Below are 16,748 nucleotides of genomic sequence, written 5' to 3'. Positions count from 1 at the left end.
ATATTTCTGATGTGTATATAGGATAGATGTCAATATCCAATGTATCCTACATGGCTCATATCCAATTCTAAGATGGGATAAAATATAGAATCGTTGATATCCGTCTGTATCAATCCGGTTCATCACTACAGGAGGGTGCCCGACTGCAGGGTGGAGAAATTACTGTGACCGGTTGCGTGAACTTTGAACTCATTCGACGTGTGAAAACATATCTATTTGTGGAGTATCTAAAACATTAGCAAACATTATTTCAGGATACGTGAAAACTGGGGTAAGCTGTAGAGCTAACAAAAATGCAAAATCCATATCGATATTTAGTTGTTGCTACAGATTACCAAAGAAATACTAATTACAACAGTTGTAATTGCACCATGACAAATTCAAGTACAACGCTACTTTTTCACGTAAAGCAGCACACGGCAAACTTCTGCCTAAATCGGTACTGAGAAACAGCATACGTAAGCTTGCCTGTGTTCTCATCCAGCCAAAATATGGCAAATTTGATTTTAAATGCTTGGCTCCTGTCTACTTGTACAACCTTTTTTCTGTAGCAAAATGCTATCGGTTACTGAGGCTTCAAGCTTCAACTAAGGCAACCTAAGGCATAGCCCATCCACCTGTCAAAAGACATCAATAGTTTCAACAAAAGAGCAAAATTAGTTCAACATAAGCATGTCATTAGTATACACAAATAGTTGTAATAGATTGATGAGAATCATAACAAGCCAATGGTTTATATATAGTGAAAACAAATTGATTATAACTGTGAATAACGGCCACTAAAGTCGTTTCCTATGCACATGCAATTAGGTGGGATTTGTCCAAACAAAAAGTAGTAGAATAGTTCTCAACGTTTCCTATGCACATGCATCGAGGTGAAGCAAGGTAAGGACTCCCCCACCCTATGTCAGCGCGCGTACACAGCGAAGCTACTGGAGCGAAGCAGCATGGCAGATTGCAAGCCGTGCATGATGTCGATGGAGAGCCTAAAGCTGACGAAGGCCAGCACCGCAGCGAAGGTGGATGCCACGCTCTACCAAAGCATCGTCGGCAGGCTACGCTACCTAACTGACGTGGCCGAACATCTCGTTTGCCGTCAGGTAAGTGAGCAAGTTCATGGAGGATCCTCAGGAGGATAATTGGGCCGCGGTGAAGCGCCTGCTGCGCTATATCAAGGCGACAACCGATCAAGGCATGGTCTTCCCCAAGACCGGCGGAGCAGAGCTGCGACTGAAAGGCTTCAGCGATGCGGACATGGCGGGCGACATTGATGGGTGGAAGAACACCTCCGACATGCTCGTTTTCCTCGGCCCGTCCCCTATCGTGTGGCAATCACAGAAGTACAAGGTGGTGGCGCTGCGAGGCTAAGTACATCGCAGCGGCCACAGGCGGCATGCCAAGGGATGTGGCTACACCGGCTGCTAAGCGAGCTCATCAGGGAAGAAGCTCGCCTACTAACTCTCTGCCATTGCCCTTGCCAAGAACCCCGTCCTCGACAACCAGAGCAAACATATTCGACATCAAGTATCGCTTCCTTCGTGATTGCATCGATGGAGGACTAACTCGTCCCAGAGTTCGTCAAGACCGACCGACAACTCGCGGACATCCTCATGAAGCCACTTGGGCGCCTTTGGTTTCTACAGTAGCAAACTTGTGTTTGTGTTGTGTGTGTGTTCTGTTCTCAACTCTTCTACCTCTAGCTATGAGTTGTGAGTGTGGGTGTGAGTGAGCTAATTGCTCCCTCTGCAGGGAGCTCGGTTGCCAACAGAGCTACTAGCCTTTCATCTAGTAGAGGTACGGAAGTGGGAATATTTTATTTTTGTATTTCCCATCAGCTTATCTCACTATGCAAATCTGCATTGACTAATATGATCAAATCAGGCGTAATAGCCAATGCTACATAAGCCTGCACAAGAGCCTCTACAGGCAACCAAACATGAACATCTACACTACATAAGGTTGGATATAGGATAATGCTGACAACCAATCAGGGCTCTATATCTATACAAAAAGAAAAGGTTGCCCAGCAATCTAGCCGAAAACTAGGCAAGTCAGTACAAGGTAGAAATAATGGCAATATATGCAAAAGAGCTAATAAGTAAAAACAATGTTGAATGTTGAATTGATAGGTTGCTCCCAAACAGATATCTAGGGGCTACCACAAATAAAAAGCATTGCCATTGTATCTCCTACCACTTACAATAAATACAAAGAACGGATAAATACAGAAAAATAATTTGTTTTTTCTTGAATACGCAGGAGAGCTGTGTATCATTGCATTAAGAAGAAAAAAGGGTAATACAAAACACAAACGCCACCCACCACACCCTTAACCGAAAAAGAAGCTACAAACGCACCCTGTTAATTTGTTCTAGACAGGTAACAAGAAAATTTGTCATTTAGTGAGGTAATAAGGTCAATAAATTCTGCTGAGTTCCAGTATCGATAAGAATTCAAGTTCTTATTAATTCTATGTTAGGGTATGAATATGCGATACCAATTCGTTATGTATGGATGATGGATGCAAATCTTTAGACCCAAAAGTACAAATACCTTCAGTGAGTTCAACAACCCAGAGACTCAAATCAGTAGAACATTATACTCTGATACGCTTCCTCATCTGATGCCTGGACCTACAATAACCAGTTACAATCGGATTGCAGATGAGTAACAATAAAATGTGTGAATAGAAATTAATCTTAGCACTATGTGAAGGTGGAGAAACACAATGTCAACTATTTAGGCCATCAACTGAGCAAAGCGGTAAAAGATGATTAAAACTCAAAAGTAATAAAGTAGTAAGACATTTTCAAATGATAAAAGCAATGGCAAGTTAGAAATAAACAGCCATTTTTCATTTGCAAGGATCATTTTAGCCTATTCTGTAACTTATCCTATGTTTTATGATATCACATCAGCAAGAGTGCAGCATGTGGATTACACAAAATGCATGCAGCAGAACAATTTACATGATCCTCTACATTGCTATTTGATGCCTTAATATGCAGGTACAGCTCATCTCCCAAGCAGCTGTGCCTCCTACATAGCATAACAATTCAGGAAATATATCAAATTGATAAGCCATTAAATACATTAGTATCAACATAGTTGGATGTCTGTAATTTTAGAATTTTGTAAGTTGTGTTTCTAGTGCAGCACCCACCCTGTACACGCAGCTATTAGAAAATATGCAGCAACAAAAGATGACACAGAAAAAAAATCACACTGAAAAATGCCATGTCTAGCAAGGCTTAAGAAAGGAAGACGAAGAGGACACACCCAGATCACGGGGGCTGAGCACGCACGCCCAGACCAGAGGGGTGCGGCCAGAGACCACACGTCACGCACGCTGAGCAGGTTTGCGCCCTCAACCTCACCGTTTCTCGGCTAGAACACGGCTCCACCACCAACAAGCAGCCGCACGGGTCACACAGTCATCTCCAGCACCGGTATCCTCGGCAAGCCGTCTCACTCGTCAGGATCGTCCAAGCATTCCACCGACGATGACAATTTCCACCCTAGGCCAAAGCTGGATTTCTAAACTTACAATAGCAAAGAAGACCCTGTGCCACGGCTCAACATTACAATAGCAAAGAAGACCCTGTGCCACGGCTCAACAGATGTGATACCTTCTTCAGGGGCCAGCAAACTCCAGATGACAAGCAAGTGTAGTATGCATCGTTGCACAGATTTGTCGAGCTGTTGGGAAGCATATCGCCTGGCGTCGCTTCGTCCAAATGGTTCATCAGCACTTCAGTCCTCCCATGACAGACACGCCACTTGGTGAATTGAAGTTGTTGGGGCGCACAAGGTCTATGGAGGATTACAGTGACCACTTCATGTCCCTCTCATGCCGCGACCCCGAGTTGATGCAGTCCCAACTCATTGAATTGTACACAGCCAGTCTTGAGAACCCCCTCAAAACAGATGTGGCATTGCGGAGGCCAGAGACCCTAAACGACGCCGTCATGCATGCACATGCATATGAACAGCACCTCCAGTTTGTGCTAGTGGACTCGGGACAGCGAAACTGACCTTTCCGAGGAACACAACTGTCGCCTGTTGTGAGCACACCGGCCTCAGGATCTGCATCAGGTGTCTTCGCTTTCTTCTAAGCCGCTGGGCCGCTGGTAGCCACACATCCACAGCGGCACCTCACACCAGCTGAGATGGCCCAGAGGCATGCAGATGGCTTGTGTTATAATTGCGATGAGACATTCGTGTATGGACACAAGTGCAAATGTGTGTCCGTGCTAGAGATCATGCCTGAAGATGTCAGTAAGGAGGTTGTGGACATCACGACTTTGGCAAACACCGAAACACCAGAAATCTTGCTTCAGGCAGTCACTGGAGATCTCCACATTCAGAACTACAAGGACTGGAATCTATTTTGGTCCAGTTCACCTCACTGCTCAACTTGACTCTGCGTCATCACACAATTTTGTGGACGAAGACGTCGCTTGCCAGCTCGGCCTCCGGATACACAGCACGCACAGGATGTGTCACCGTGGGCAATGGAGACCGCATGGACTGCCCGAGTATGTTCCCAGACATGGCAGTGGTGATCGGGTCTGAGAATTTCGTCATGGACTACTATGCCATGCCTTTGGGTGGCCATGATGTCATTTTGGGGGCTGCAATTCCTGGGCACTTTGGGTTGGGTCCAATTCTATGGGGTCTTCACAGAGCAAACACTATGCTTATGTCAGGGTGACACCACATCCTATGGACTGGGCTCGATAGAGATTCAGCAACCCACCTTAACACATTGCTGGCTGAATCCAGCAACATGATGGAGCACCTCTTGGATGACTACAAAGAGGTTTTCAGCAAGCCGACGGGGCTGCCTCCTAGCCACAACATTAGTCACGAAATCAGGCTGCACTCAGAAAGATGAGCTTGAACGCTAGTGCACGGAGATGCTGCATCAAGGGATCATTCGGCACACCTTCTCTTCTGCAGCATTGCTTGTCAAGAAACAAGACAAATCTTGGCGCATGAGCATCGACTGTCGCGCTCTCAACGTCGATATGATTAAAGACCAGCTCCCAATACCATTTGTCCAAGAGTTGCTGGAAGTACACATTCAGAACACATCAGCCCCAAGTTTCTAGTAATGCCTTTCCGACTCATGAATGCCTTGGCAACATTCCAGGCATTGATGAACAAGGTTAAAGCCTTTAAGTCCCAAACAAGTTGGGGTAGGCTAGAGTTGAAACCCAGCAGAAGCTGTCTTCCAAGCACTCCTATCTAAGGCTAAGTCTTTGGGTATATTCCATCCTTTCAAGTCTCCTTTTATTGCCTCTACCCAAGTCAACTTCGGTCTTCCTCTGCTTCTCTTCACGTTACTATCCTGGCCTAGGATTCCACTACGCACCGATGCCTCTAGAGGTCTCCGTTGGACATATCCAAACCATCTCAACCGGTGTTGGACAAGCTTCTCTTCAATTGGTGCTACCCCTAATCTATCACGTATATCATCGTTCCGAACTCGATCCCTTCTTGTATGACCGCAAATCCAACGCAACATACGCATTTTTGCGACATTTATCTGTTGAACATGTCGTCTTTTCGTAGGCCAACATTCTACATCATACAACATAGCAGGTCTAATCGCCATCCTATAAAACTGCCTTTTAGCTTCTGTGGTACCCTTTTGTCACATATGCCACCAGATGCTTGCCGCCACTTCATCCACCCTGCTTTGATTCTATGGCTAACATCTTCATCAATATCCCCGTCTCTCTGTAGCATTGATCCTAAATATCGAAAGGTATCCTTCCTAGGCACTACTTGACCTTCCAAACTAATATCTTCCTCCTCCCGAATAGTAGTGCCGAAGTCACATCTCATATACTCAGTTTTAGTTCTACTGAGTCTAAAACCTTTGGACTCCAAAGTCTCCCGCCATAACTCCAGTTTCTGATTCACTCATGTTCGGCTTTCATCAACTAGCACTACATCGTCCGCGAAAAGCATACACCAAGGGATGTCCCCTTGTATGTCCCTTGTGACCTCATCCATTACTAAGACAAACAAATAAGGGCTCAAAGCTGACCCTTGATGAACAAGGTTACATGCTAGGTTTTTTTTTTTTGACAACATACTGATCAGTTCATCCTGGTCGGAGCATCTGCGGCATGTTCAACTAGTTATGTGAACACTGAGGAACGCTCCAAGTGTTCCTTTGGGGCGCACTCAGTGGGATATCTCAGCCATACCATCAGCGCCATATTGTCGCCATGGACAAAGCTAAGGTCCATGTAATTTTGTCTTGGCCCAAATCCATCAAGAACTTTGGAATCATCGCTGCTCCATTAACAAAGCTGTAATGGAAGGAGGGGTTTAGCTGGACAGCATAGGCAGTGAGCGCGTTCCAGGAACTCCAGCATGCCCTCACAACGGCTCCTATCCTACAAATGCCAGATTTCTCCATGGACTTTCCAGTTAAGTGTGATGCATTGGGATCGTGCTTCGGGGCTAGGCTGAGAAGCAATAGCATTTTTCAACCGACCAATCACACCCAGGCACGCCAAATTAGCAGCACACGAGCGTGAGCTAATAGGTCTTGCCCAAGTTGTTCGCCATTCAGGACCTTACCTCTGGGGGAGGCCATTTGTCATGCTCACGGATCATTGAAGCTTGAAGTTCCTGCTCAATCAAAGATTGGTAACCATTCCGCATTACCAGTAGGCTAGCAAGCTTCTCAGGTTTGAATTCTCAGTCGAATACAAACCGGGATATACCAATGTGGTGGCGGACACACTATCCCACCATGACACTGAGAAGTCGGCCACCTGCCAGGCACTATCGACACCCAGGCTAGTCGTGTTCAATGATATCCACACGGTCCTAGGAGATAGTAGAGCAAAGGCAACAGCATACAGTGGAAGGCTTGGCAGGAGATAAGAGGGGTTGCTGCTTAAAAACAACAAAGTGTTTGTGCCTGCAACATCACATTGGGCGCAGACAGTAATAGCAGCAGCGCATGAAGGTATTCAAAAGACGCTTCATAGGTTGCATGCTGATTTCTGCATCTCTGGTGACAGAACACTGATTCGTCCACTACTTGTCAGCAAAACAAAACTGAGCAGCTGTGCCCAGCCGGACTACTCCAAAACCTGCTAGTACCATCAGTGTTGTGGTCCGATATTGCCATAGACTTTGTCAAGGAATTACCATGCGTCAGTGGGAAGTCAGTCATCTTAACTGTAGTGGACAGATTCTCTAAATCAGCACATTTTATTGCCCTGGGACACCCTTACACATCGAACTCGCTAGCTTGGGCATTCTTTGTTGATAATGTCCGGCTCCATGGTATTCCGAGTTCTATTGTCAGTGATCAAGACCAAGTTTTTACAAGCACCTTTTGGCGCGATTTATTCACATTAGCCAGGGTTCACCACATGTTTTTTGCCTTCCACCCGCAGTCAAACGGTCAGTCGGAAGCCACTAATAAAATTATCGCGATGTATCTTCGCTGCTTAACTGGAGACTGACCAAGGCATTGGCTGCAACAGTTACCCCTATGGGCGAGACTCGCCTTCACTACGTTCTATGAGCCGGTGAAGCACACCTTCCGGCTGCTAAGCAGCAACTTCAAGATTGATGAGTTCCTGGTGGAGATCAGGGAAAGATTGGAGCAAGCTCAGCAGTACCACAAGTCTCAATATGACAAGCATCATCGAGAGGTGACTTTCCATATCACCGTCCACTAGCATCATTGGATGTATATGGCAGGAGCAAACTGGGACCTAAATTCTATGGTCCATTCAGGATCTTAGAGCAGATAGGCGACATTGCCTCGTCTTCAGCTGCTGGCAGGTGCAAAGGTCCATGATGTATTCATGTTGGATTGCTGAAGGCGTACAAGAGTGAGCCACCTGCGTCGACACCACCAGTGCCAGCAATCAACCATGGTCGTGCTTGTGCTGAACTAGTGGCAGTGATCAAAGCACGCCTCGCCCGTTGCATTCAAGGTCCTAGTACACCGAAAAGGTCACCTTGCGAAGAATGCATCGTGGATGACGGTGACGAAGTTCAGGTTTGTGCAGGCAGGGAGAAATGTCATGTGTGCCAAGGCTTATGCAAGGAGAAAGAAGAGGAAACACCTAGACCAAAGCGGCTCAGCACATGCACCCACACCAGAGGGGCGCGACCAGAGACCGACGTCACGACAGGGAGTCCGCGCATTATGTACCGGTTTGTTTAGGTTCAGGTTTAGTTGGTTCCTTGTTTAAGTTGGACTCATAGGGAGGTACTCCCTCCTCCCCAATAAAGTGTCATTCTCACTTCCCGAGAAGTCAAAAAAATTTAACCTTGACCAAATATATATAAGAAAATATTAGTAGTTTTGGTAAATAATTAGTATCATTAGATAGATCATTGAATATATTTTCATAATAAACTTATTTGAAGATACAAATGTTCTAACAGTTTAGAATAATACTAGCAGGGTATCTCGGTATGAAAATCCTACATGACTATTGATGTTTCATTGTTATGATTAGACATTTTTTATAGGGACTCAACTTCATTTAACAGGGACTTTAGTATATTCCAGTAGGCATTATTCTAATATTCTATTCGTATGTTTGATTGTCCATGTTAATACTATTATTCTTCCTTTTCTGGTAATAATTTGATCTGCCTGTTCCTTGCATTTTGTTAATTCCAACCATCTATACTTCCGAACCAAGCAAAATCACTCCTATATCTATATTTTGACGACATAGCGCTCATCCTACTGGCAACTCTAGCAGTAACCTTCTATAAGAAGGTTTAGTTTAGAATGGAAGTAAAGATAGGATCCACCATTCTCAAAGATATTAAAAGAAGATAATAATTGATCAAATGAGGCTTTTATACACCCAATAAACTACTCCCTCCATTCCAAATTATAAGATGTTTTGACTTTTCTAGATACATTGCCTTTACTGTATATCTAGACATAATGTACATCTAAGTGTGTAGCATAATCTATGTATCTAGAAAAGCTAAAACGTCTTATAATTTGGAATGGAGGGAGTAGAATAGTGTGTGCATTACTTCATCCTGTGAGATGATAACAGAATTTCTTGTCTAATGACATGCTTCAAGTTCTCTTAATAAACAATTAGCTTTTTAAGTTAGGAAATATATGGTTGCCAGGGGTAACATTACATTTATTCTCAAACGCAGGGATAAGATTACACTGGTTTCTAACAGTGGGGGCCTCCCCTGCTGTTTTCCTGGTTCAAAAAAAAAAAGATTACCCTGCTTAAGATTGGGTTCAATACTTTATATTATTTATCAGGGAGCCCTATAAATAGGGAGATTTGTAATATATTTGGAATGAAGGATGCCACCTTCCAATTATTCAGGACTCAGCTCACAGTCCCATCACTCCGAATCCCATACTGTTTTACTATGCCCTCTTCATTTCCAAAACACACTACTGTAATACGGATAATCAGCTCTAGCGGTAAGTGTAAACCTAAAATAACAAGTACTTATTGCAGCACAACAATGACAATCAAGCACAGCCTGAAGCACTAGCTCTTAACCCAGAAGTTATCCAAACAGGTCAAGATATCAAGTTCAATGTATGGCAAAAAGGAGTGATTATTCTGTCAACCTAAAGTCCAGAAAAAATAAAATTCTTTTCAACAGAGCTCCAAGAACTTGTTTTCCTGGAAGCAAGGTATTTGTATAAGGAATGATTGCCAGAATACTCTAATCATTCGTTACATGTTCAACTTTATTTATCACAATAGTTCAGGTATACTGGAATGAATCGTGTGCCACATTTGTTAGGATGCTACTAAGCTACTTTCAGACTGTCTAATCATGAAAACACCACATAAAATGAGCTTTGATAGCAGTAATTGGAGGATCGACAACAGAAGAAAATACAGATAGGGTTTCCATCAAATAACTTTCATGATATACAAGCAACAAAAGAGAAGTTCATCATCATTGGAAAGATAGAAATGCGTCCAAATGTGGCAAGACAAACTCCTTACCTTGTGGCTACATGTTCTTCAATTCACTTTCTCTTCGTCTTCAGTAAACATAAACCACTTGTCTTTATTTGCCATTAATTCATCATCACCATACTCTGGCATAAACATGATATACAAATCGGTAATGTAGCATTCCAGAGTCTAGAAGAGTAAATTAAACCTTGTTGCATAAGAACTTCAAACAAACCTTGAAGCAATATTGCTGAGTTATCACAGTAACCATCTAAGCTTCCAATATGCTACTCCTTTCTCTACCATCAGAGGCTTGGTCCAAAGACCTCCTTGCTTCTCCATAGTTGCCATATCTGGGAAGCAAAAGATGAACATTCATACTAAACAACTAGCGCGAATGTAAATATGTTTTTTCAAGGTGTTTGGTTGTGTTGTAACTCCCTTCTTTCACTGCAATGATACACAGCTCTCCATCGTGTTCGAGAAAAAAAAAGGAAGTGTTGTGTGAAAACACATAAAATAAAAGTTGCAACTAATCAAACAGATAGAGAACTGAGAAAATTGCATAAAGCTAACAAATTTAAAGTGGAAAGTTCTAGATATATCCAATCATATTGTTCAGACCATTTATGGTTGCACGCTTGACTTCCTGTGCCTCCTTTATTTGGGAAATAAGATACTTATTTTCTTCACTGCTAAAGGCTGCTTCTCCATTTGGTGAAAGCATTGTTTTGTCCATGTTGTCCTTTAGCCTTTCCTTTAGCTCCTTTTCCTAAGAAACAAAACAAAGGTATTGTAGAATGCTTTATGGTCATGATCCTAGAAAGAGAAGGCTCACTAAGCTGAATACCATTTCTTTTGCAGCACGAGCTTTTTCTCTAGCAGCAATCATTGGTTCAGCAGCTATGTCATTTTGCATGTCAATCCAGTTCCTCAGCTTGCTAAACAGAGTAAATAAATCATTAATATAGAATAATAATATATTTCCACCATTATTTTATATGTGATGTTATAGACTTGTGTTACCACATTAATTTAATTTATTTCCTGCGAACGTATAACACAGTCATATAAACTTTTTATGTTCTAAAAAAGAATAATAAAAAACATTTTCCCTTCTAAAATAAAAATAAAACAAAGAAAGTGGCAGTGAAGTGAATTAATTTTAGTAAATGTAGTAAGTACTACTTACTCAATAGAGGGTTAAAACAAAAAAATACGAACAAAGAGAGTGGCAGAAGTATATTAATTTTTACTAAATGTAATAGACACTACTCACTCAGTAGAGAGGGTCTCATCACAAAGAAAATTCAGAACACGCAGCTTACAAGAAGGGCTCAAGTTTTTATATCCTGATATCCCCTGATTGATATAGTTGAGAGGAAATCCTTTTGATATAAATGCTGATTCACTTATATATTTGCCAACATCAATTACCCATGCATCTCCATCTCTTGTATAAGCCAGAGGCCTGGAGACAACATTTTTATTTTTAATAACTACATTAAAACAAATTTGCAAGGAGCTATCAACTTGGATTGTACTTACTTCTTCCCCCTTCCTTCTCGAATGACAGATAACAAATTTATGTGAAACCCAGCAACAACTGAGGATACCAACCGAAGTTCACGGCCTCCAACTAAATCTTGAAGAATTCTTTCTGGTTGCCCTTTCTTTATTTGAAAAATCTGTGTGAAAGAACATGTTCGATGTTATTACATAATTTAATGTGTCATGAAAGTAAGTGTTCACGCTAGGGAAATGGAAATGTTAAAGAATAAACAATTTATGAGGACTACATTAAAGAATCCTAATTCATTTTGAACCTGCGGACGAGCCAGTGGCTCGGTGGTGAAGCCACTCGGTGGGAGCGCCACCCACCCGAGTTTGATTCCCGGCTGGGACGACTCGGGTGTCCCACCTCGGGATTTTTCCCGGATTTGTTTCCTGTAGGTCCTGGATATTCACGTGGCGCCACAATGGGACTACGATGTGCCCGTCGTCTATGAGGTCCGTGCAGCTTCGGTGATCTCCAGAAGGACACAAGATGTGTATAGGTTGTAGTTCTAGGGGTGTGGTGTGTTGGTTGAGTAGAGTTCAGATACTACAACTTGTATACTAGGGATCTAGGCTAAAAAAAATCATTTTGAACCTTATAACACTTTTAGTATAATGTATCTGTTCATTTAGTGATGATTCCATTCCACCATGATAATAAATGTTTGATTTCTGCATATTGCCTATATGCAGAAAATAATTAACACTTTTGTGAAAATGCCTGGATATACCAACTAGGCGACTAATAACGTATTATGCTTGCATTACTCCTGTGATGAGCACTTTCATAACATCAACTTTCAAAGAAGAGAGAGAGAGAGAGAGAGAGAGAGAGAGAGAGAGAGAGAGAGAGAGAGAAAGAAAGAAGTCACTGTTCTTCTAGTTAGTGAACAACTTTTCATGCTGTAACAGGTCGCAGCTAACAAAATACTTTCACTACTATTCTTGTTCTAGAGATTGCAGTATACTACCGCTATAATAGACAAGGGTTCATAGTCACTAGCTCACCATAAAATGGTTGTTATAGTGTTTGGACACAATTGGAGAGGTAGAGTAGCCAGCTAAATCGACAGTGATATGTAACAACTCATCAGTGCAAGATATATTTTAAGCCTTGTATGACAAATTCTAGCCTTCTTTTAGCTCAGATTCTTTCATCTGGATGAACAAGTTATAACGCAATGTACTTTTGTTAACAAAGAACATTAAGAAAAATGTGCCGTCGAACTATCAACATAAACAAAAAGAAGAATGAACAAGCATAACTTCCGTCCATCAGCTTCATCGACTAATGATGAATGTCTTATAAAAAAAGAATCATATCTTTTTTCCATTAACCATTTATGCTGCAGACATATTAAACATATAGGCAAGTATGTTGAAGCCGCAACTTTGTCACTGTACCTTTTTCTCTTAGAAAATTCATTCCCCAGGTCTGTGTTATCCATAAGGTGAATAATTATGTGTCAAAGATCAAAATAAATAAAATAATACTGTAGCACATAATCAAAAACAGATTCTATTATTATGCACTTGACATTACATGGCACTTTCTACATTTATTGTGCACTATATATGCCTTGTCCTAGTGCACTTTCATCATTTTTATAAATGTTTATCAATTTTCAAATAAATTAAAAGATTGGTATGTCTTTAAGAAAATTAAAAGATATGGCATGTCTTTAAGAAAATTCCATCTTTGTGAATAACTATATCTATAGTGACTTGAAACTTGAACAAAGACACAACATGCAGAACTACAGACACATGTATGGTAGACTTCAAAACACCAACATATATGCCTGTTTTCAAACTAAAATACTAAATTTGCACTATTTTCTAGAACAAGCAGGAGAGTTAAGCATCAGTATCATTAAATTCTGTGCACCCTCAATCTCCAAACGAGCACACAATACAAACAAGACAGAATTATAGATTATGCCATCTCAAATGTGCATGGGCCAGTCTGGAACCTTTGAACTAAATCATGACCACTGGAGTAGTCAAATAAAACACAGGAGAGAGAAGGGTCAACTCCTCTGCACGATTCATGAGGTATAAGAAACGAAAGGCACGGTCCTAGGAAGGAATCAAGATGTTGGTTGCCTTTGCCTTTTTGTGATACTGGGTATTTTTGCATTTTTTTATTTCCTTTTCGTGGTCCTACTTATCTGATGGTAAGCCAATGCAAATTAATATGGCCATGAATTCACTCAAACACGGGTGATGCTCTGATGGTAATTATGTTCCTTAATTAGCGAACTTAAACACCAAAAAGATCTGCATCAGACAAAAAAAGTTCAGACAACATACACAGTAAATTATTGGCACTTTTAAGAACTTACAAGATATGCGCAAGTTCCATCCAGGTTGGGCAACTGCCTGGAGGCACACTCCCTTGGGGAGAGTGCCCATCAAACCTATAATACCCATCTGCACTCTGTTTGATGTTTCATGGGCTAAGCTTCTAATATAGACTTAACAATGATGGCCATGTAAACTATCAATAGAGCTGCTCACTTCTGGACACAACTTAAGCCTAATAAGCACGGTCACCTTAAGTAACAACTGCGCTTCAACAAGCTATGTGTGAGCTACTCAAAACTAAATTCAGAGTCATGTAATCAAGGTTTCCAAGCAACAAAACAAGATGGCCGGTTGCTAGACCAGCTGCAGGACCTCCCTATTTCCTTAAAAACAGACTTGATCAAGGGGAGAGACGTCCTGTTGACTTTAGTCTTCAAGAAGGGGCCCACCGAACCCGGAACAGGCAGGAACCTCACACGTGCATGCTTCTTTGGCAGCCACGGAACCATCTGCACTGTTTCCACCAGAGAAGTGGGCACACAACCATGCAGCACCAGGGATCGAACCCTAGTGGGGAGCTCCACAACTCAGGTGCTCAGCCACTGCGCTATCAGTGCGTCTGCCCCTATTTCCTCAAGATCAACCAGCAGTAAGTTCAAGAAAAGCTCATATTTCTCTCACATCTTGCCTCACCACCCACAGGCTCCATAATCACACGCCAACCTGAACATCCCTTTCCCTTGATGGTTTGCATCCCCACAAACAGGTTCTAGATGCCTCAGTCCAACACCCACAAGTACCTCTCCTTGCCTGGCTGGGATTCCAAACTTTTAGCAACCTCTAATTTTAATTATGATTCCGCTTGGCATCAAAACCCAAACTTACTTAAGCAGCTAGAGTTCATACGATGCAAAATCATGGCAAAAGTCAAATTCTCAGATATCCAAACACAGAATCAAGTGTTAACAAAACAAGGCATGCACCATTATATTTATAAAATTAAGCTCATTCTTTCTTGCCTTTGATTACCTCTGTAAATGCACGGCAGAATTCTAGAAACTGAATGGCAGCCCCAACATCCTCATCGTCAAGTTGTGCACCTGCAATGTTTGTGACTGGGGTACCCCTGGGTAGCACAGTGTTACTATTGAGCGAATCAGGGTTCTCATCCATCTGCAATGGTTCACTATTGACTCCACCATGTGACGTTTCATCAGCAGGATCCTTCTTTGCCCTGTGCTTGAGCTTCTGCCTTTTCTTGATATGAACAGAAGGAAGTGAATTGAGATCAACACCTATATTTTCATCCCCTTCATCTGCTGGAACTGTATTGAGATCAATGCCTATATTTACATCCTTTTCAGTGGCCACCTCATCAGCAGCATCTGTCCCTTGGGATCTCTTTGTGCCCTGCTGCATGTTTGTAACAGTGTGTCAGTAAAGCATATCAACAAGAGAGTGTTATTGCAAGGCACAACATAGAATTAGAGAGTAAAACAGCAATACCTTGTCACTACCATTCACCCTGAGTATCGCTTGCGCAGCAGCCACCACATCTGACCCCTTTTCAAGGAGATCATGGACAGAGGTGCACCCAGAAGCCTTGGCGATGTGGGCCATTATCCCAGTTGGTATCTCGCCTTTCTTCTTTCTGGTCAGACACCCACAAGACAAATAAGAAGATCTAGATTCCCCACCATGACAACTGAACTGAGCACCAGCACCCCCAAATCATCTATGCACGGCTCACCTACAGAAGCTGCAGTTACAGATGCCCCTGCACTTAGGGCAGATCCAGTCCTCCTTGCCGGCCGCCTCCTCGGCATTCTCGCCGTACCTAAGGAAACCAGACCACTGAGAAAGAAATTGCACCTGCTGGGAAGAAATTGAGGATGGCTATTTACCTGTTAAGGAGGCACTTGCGGCAGTACTTGATTGGGCACGGACCCTTCTTCTTGACTTGCTTGCACGCCGCTGCGAAGTCCGTTGTCTTCTGGCGGCACTGCAGAGAACAGAGGAGCAAAACGAGTCAAATCTAAGTACCTCGTAAATCAGAAGCAGGGGAACAGGAAGGACGGGCAGATTAGCTCACCTGGTGGCAGGTCTTGCCATTCTCTGGATCGTAGATCCGGCGACCAACAACCCGGACTCCGGGCGCCGGGTTGCGCTTCTTGGCCTTGACCTCCGGCGCTATGACCTCCAGCGGCTGCGGCTCCAGCACGTCGGCCCTCCCCTCGCCGAAGCGGACGTTCCCCTCCGGTGGTGCGGCCATCCAAAGTGACCGGCGACGAGCTCGGAGGAAGGAAGGATGAAGCTAGGTCGTGGAGGCTCTCAGATTCGAAATGAAGGAATGCTGGACTGTCGTGGTGCGAGAGGCTTATGCGGGGATTTCTTCCGTTTCTGGTCGGTCTCCAATTAAAAGGAGATGTTCAATGCGCAATTTTGGTAGAGCGGGCGGGAAATGAGGCCTTGTTTAGTTCCACCCCAATTTCCAAAAAGTTGCTACAGTACCTGTCACATCGAATGTTTGCGGCCTTTGCATGGAGCATTAAATGTAGACGAAAAGAAAAACTAATTGCACAGTTTGGTGGGAAATTGCGAGACGAACGTTTTAAGCCTAATTAGTCTATGTTTGAACACTATTTGTCAAATAAAAACGAACATGCTACAGTAGACCCAAAATCCAAATTCATGGAACTAAACAAGGCCTGAAGATCATGGCGCCGCCGAATTCCCCCGAAAGGTTTCAAATTGTCCGTCTCCCATGAGCCCGTAACACCGCTCTATTAATCCAACACATGCGCCCCTGCTTTTAGGGTCTGTTTAGATTCCAAAAAATTTTACGCAGTACCGTTACATCGAATCTTGCGGCACATATATAGAGTACTAAATGTAGACGAAAAAAAACTAATTGCACAGTTGGGTGAG

General features: G+C 42.9%; 1 pseudogene; it reads right to left on the bottom strand.

Moving 5' to 3' along the window:
- Positions 1-285: 285 nt before the first annotated feature.
- Positions 286-16,279, bottom strand: LOC136477292 (uncharacterized; annotated as a pseudogene).
- Positions 16,280-16,748: the final 469 nt, after the last annotated feature.

Source organism: Miscanthus floridulus, chromosome 8 (genome assembly GCF_019320115.1).
Source record: "Miscanthus floridulus cultivar M001 chromosome 8, ASM1932011v1, whole genome shotgun sequence".
Lineage (NCBI taxonomy): Eukaryota > Viridiplantae > Streptophyta > Magnoliopsida > Poales > Poaceae > Miscanthus > Miscanthus floridulus.
This window is presented reverse-complemented; position numbering and strand designations above follow the sequence as displayed.